The following is a 3,705-nucleotide window of genomic DNA, read 5'->3' on the forward strand; positions in this document are numbered from 1 at the left end:
GGGTGGCTGCTTTTGTGCTACAAAAAAATCATGGGAGTGTATTGGCCCTCCTCATATTGCAGTTTTCACCTGCGAGGGACATCTGGATACATCTCTGGAGCTTGTTCCTGGGTAGTCAGGTATCAGTTCCTATGTGCCATTGGTGTAGCGCTCTGAAGGGGAAATCCAGGGGCTTGGTCTGTGCTACTATCCTGACAGATGGTGGTATCAAGCAGGTCATCTCCAGCTGTTGCTATTCCACTGGGCCCTGGATCTCTAGCCTCATTGATCAGCAGGCTAGCTGGTCTTATGCCAGTTATTAGATCCTGAAAGCCCTGAGACACTGTAGTGTATGTACCTTTAAGAGAGAACTACTTTTACAGCTCCTGTATACTGTAGTACTGGCAGTGACCACACCTGTCTATAAGCCTTGAGCATGCCTCTGTACCCCAGTCTTGAGACTACCCTACTTCAGTAAATACCTGTTGATTGTTAAGTTACAGCATCCGTGTGGTTATTGAAAAACATCATACTCTCAGAATCACGGATCTAACAGACACCAACCTGCATCCTGGCTACCAGAGTCAGGAAGCCGGCATGCAGGGTATTGTCTATTTTGTCCTCTACTGTCACCAGAGCTGCAGTCTGTGTTTCCATGGAGGTGGAAACACCTATTGAATGGTCCCTGGTAGCTTCTTAGGTGTGGGTCTGCTGCAGATTTCATATAAGTCACCAGATGCTCCATTGATATCTGCAACAAAGAAAAAGCTTCTCTGACACCGCAAATGAGGGCTGTAGACACAAAGGGCACGCCTGTCAGTTGCTGCATATGCTGAGAGCCTGACCTCAGAGCCTGCATGTAGGTGTAATGTTCCTTGAATGTCCTCCTATTCAACGGGTACCATGAGTTGTGGGTCTCACGACTCTGAAACCATCCTCAAACTCCGTTGGGAAACTGGCACATTTTCACCCATTTCCCAATCCTCTAGCTCCTTCCTGCTCTGTGACTCACCCATTGCAACATCCACATTAACACTATCTAATTCCCCCGGGTGAAATTATATAAGCTGGTGCACGGGAGTAAAAAAGCAAGTGATGCTAGAGTGAAATCGACGGGCTTGTGATAGAGCAGCAGGGGTTGGATGTTGGAACAGGAACACATTGGTTGGGCTTCACCTTGATTTCTCTCCCTCTTCATCATCCTTCTCGCTTTTGTAATCCTCATAATCTATGAGGAGAAAGTTCTGTCTCTACTCCTCCTCCTCATTATCATCTTCCGTATCATCTAACCTGTGCCCCTCCACCCTCCCTGTTCTTATAGTCTTGTAGTGGACCTGCAGGAAGGAAAGGTAAAAGCTAAGAATGGGTGAGTATTGCTGCCTTTAGGATCCTGAGAACCAGGTGAAAGCTTGTGATTGTGCAGTGTCTTACAAGGCTATCGCAGTGACTGTGTAGATGTGCATTCATTAATCTGGCACCAACACTATGTCCCCAAACTCACCAAGCCCTACAGAAAGCAGAATGCTTCTCCATCAGCACCATGGCCTACCCCTCATAGGAGGAGAGCTCTTTAATGTCAGGAAAGCCCGTGATCTGGTGCTCTGTCCCTGAAGGGCATTGTCTGCAAATTTACTCCATCAGCAAAATTGAGTGAATTAGGTAAAGACTAGCAATTGAGGACTGTCTCCCAGGGGAACAACTGATGTAAGAGATCTGCTGGTATCACTTTATTAAATTGGAGGAAGGAGTTTTAAGGTTCTACATGGAAGCAATCTCTGTTGGGAAGATGATGACACAAACTGTAAGCTCCCAAGTTAGTGTCCTCTTAACCAAAGTGCAGTGCAAAGGGTTAGTTGTGGAGCTATTCATTTTATAAAGTGAAGTCTGTGCTGGTGTTCATGGTGCCCAAGGAAGAAGAGGGAGACTGGTCAGTGTGTTACCTTGCCTGCCCTCATCAGATTATTGAACATCTTGCAACACTGGTCTGCAGTTCTGGGGGTGAGAGAGTTGGCACTCAGTGCCAGTGCCACCTCCCTCCACAGGGCACGAGACACATTTTTCTGAGGCTCCCTCGCATGGAAGCCCAGCAGATTGTCTCTCCTTTGCCTAATCTCCTCCTGGAGGATGTGTCCAAAAATATAATGAATAATGAGTGTCCTCCTCAAATTCGACTGCCCTCAAGAGTTTGTCACCTTCCTCCGCCTGCTTCATGACTACATGCAAGCTGTGATGCTGACCAATGGATCCACCACAGACCCAATTCACGAACGGACCGGGGTCAAGCAAGGCTGTGTCATCGCACCAACGTTCTTCTCGATCTTCCTTGCTGCAATGCTCCATATCACCCTCAGTAAGCTCCCCGCTGGAGTGGAGCTAATTTACAGAACAAACGGGAAACTGTTCAACCTCCGTCGCCTCCAGTCCAGATCCAAGGTCATCCCATCCTCTGTCGTCGAATTACAGTATGCAGACGACGCTTGCGTCTGCGCTCACTCGGAGGTCGAACTCCAAACCATCGTCAACACCTTCATGGAAGTGCACAAGAGCATGGGCCTTACACTAAACATCCGTAAGACAAAGGTCCTCTACCAACCTGCCCCCGCCACACAGTACTGCCCCCCAATTATCAAAATCCACGACAAGGCCTTGGGTAACGTGGACTACTTTCCATACCTTGGGAGCCTACTGTCAACAAGGGCAGACGTCGACGATGAAGTCCAACACCGCCTTCAGTGTGCCAGTGCAGCCTTTGGTCACCTGAGGAAGAGAGTGTTTGAAGACCAGGACCTCAAACCCAGCACTAAGCTCATGGTCTACAGGGCAGCAGTGATACCCGCCTTGCTGTATGCCTCAGAGACATGGACCATGTACAGTAGACACCTCAAAGCACTGGAGAGGTACCATCAATGCTGCCTCCACAAGATCCTGCAAATCCATTGGCAGGATAGGCGCACCAATGTCAGTGTTCTCGCTCAGGCCAACATCCCCAGCATCGAAGCTTTGACCACACTCAATCAGCTCCGACGGACGGGTCACATCGTCCGCATGCCCGATACGAGACTCCCAAAACAAGCGCTCTACTTGGAGCTCCGACACAGCAAGAGAGCCCCGGGTGGGCAGAGGAAATGCCTCAAAGCCCCCTTGAAAAAGTGCAACATCCCCACTGACACCTGGGAATCCCTGGCCCAAGGCCGCACAAAGTGGAGAAGCATCTGGGAAGGCGCCGAACACCTCGAGTTTCTTCGCCGGGAGCAAGCGGAAGCCAAACGCAAGCAGCACAAGGAGTGTACGTCAACCCAAGCACCCCACCCACCCGCCCGTTCAACCACCATCTACCCCACCTGTGACAGAGACAGTGGGCTTGATTTTGCCAGCCCTGGGGAGGGGGGTTTGGAGGCGGGACTGCCGGTAAAATGGCAGAATCTTGCCAGGAGGCGGGTAACCGACCCGCACCGGGTCCCACCTCCTTGAGGCGGGAAGGGGATTAATGCCAATTAACTGCCTGTTAACAGGTTGTTAACAGGCAGTTTTTGGGCTAATCCCTATTATAAGCCTTGAAGTGTGGGCTTCCCGAAGGCTCCGAACCTCGCCAGGGTCAGCGAGGTGGGCCGTCGGTCTGCGGGGGTCGGAGGGGCCGAGATGTCCGGTGTGCAGGTGAATAATGGGTGCATGTGTGCAGAGGTAAGTGTGTGAGGTGTGTGTAAAGTCTTACCTTTACTTCTTCCT

General features: G+C 50.5%; 1 pseudogene; it reads right to left on the minus strand.

Annotated features, from left to right (window-relative positions):
* Window positions 1–528: 528 nt before the first annotated feature.
* On the minus strand, window positions 529–1,949 carry LOC147115684 (uncharacterized; annotated as a pseudogene).
* Window positions 1,950–3,705: the final 1,756 nt, after the last annotated feature.

Source organism: Somniosus microcephalus, chromosome 6 (assembly GCF_052327205.1).
Source record: "Somniosus microcephalus isolate GS21.2 chromosome 6, FLI_Smic_1.0, whole genome shotgun sequence".
Taxonomy (NCBI): Eukaryota; Metazoa; Chordata; class Chondrichthyes; order Squaliformes; family Somniosidae; genus Somniosus; species Somniosus microcephalus.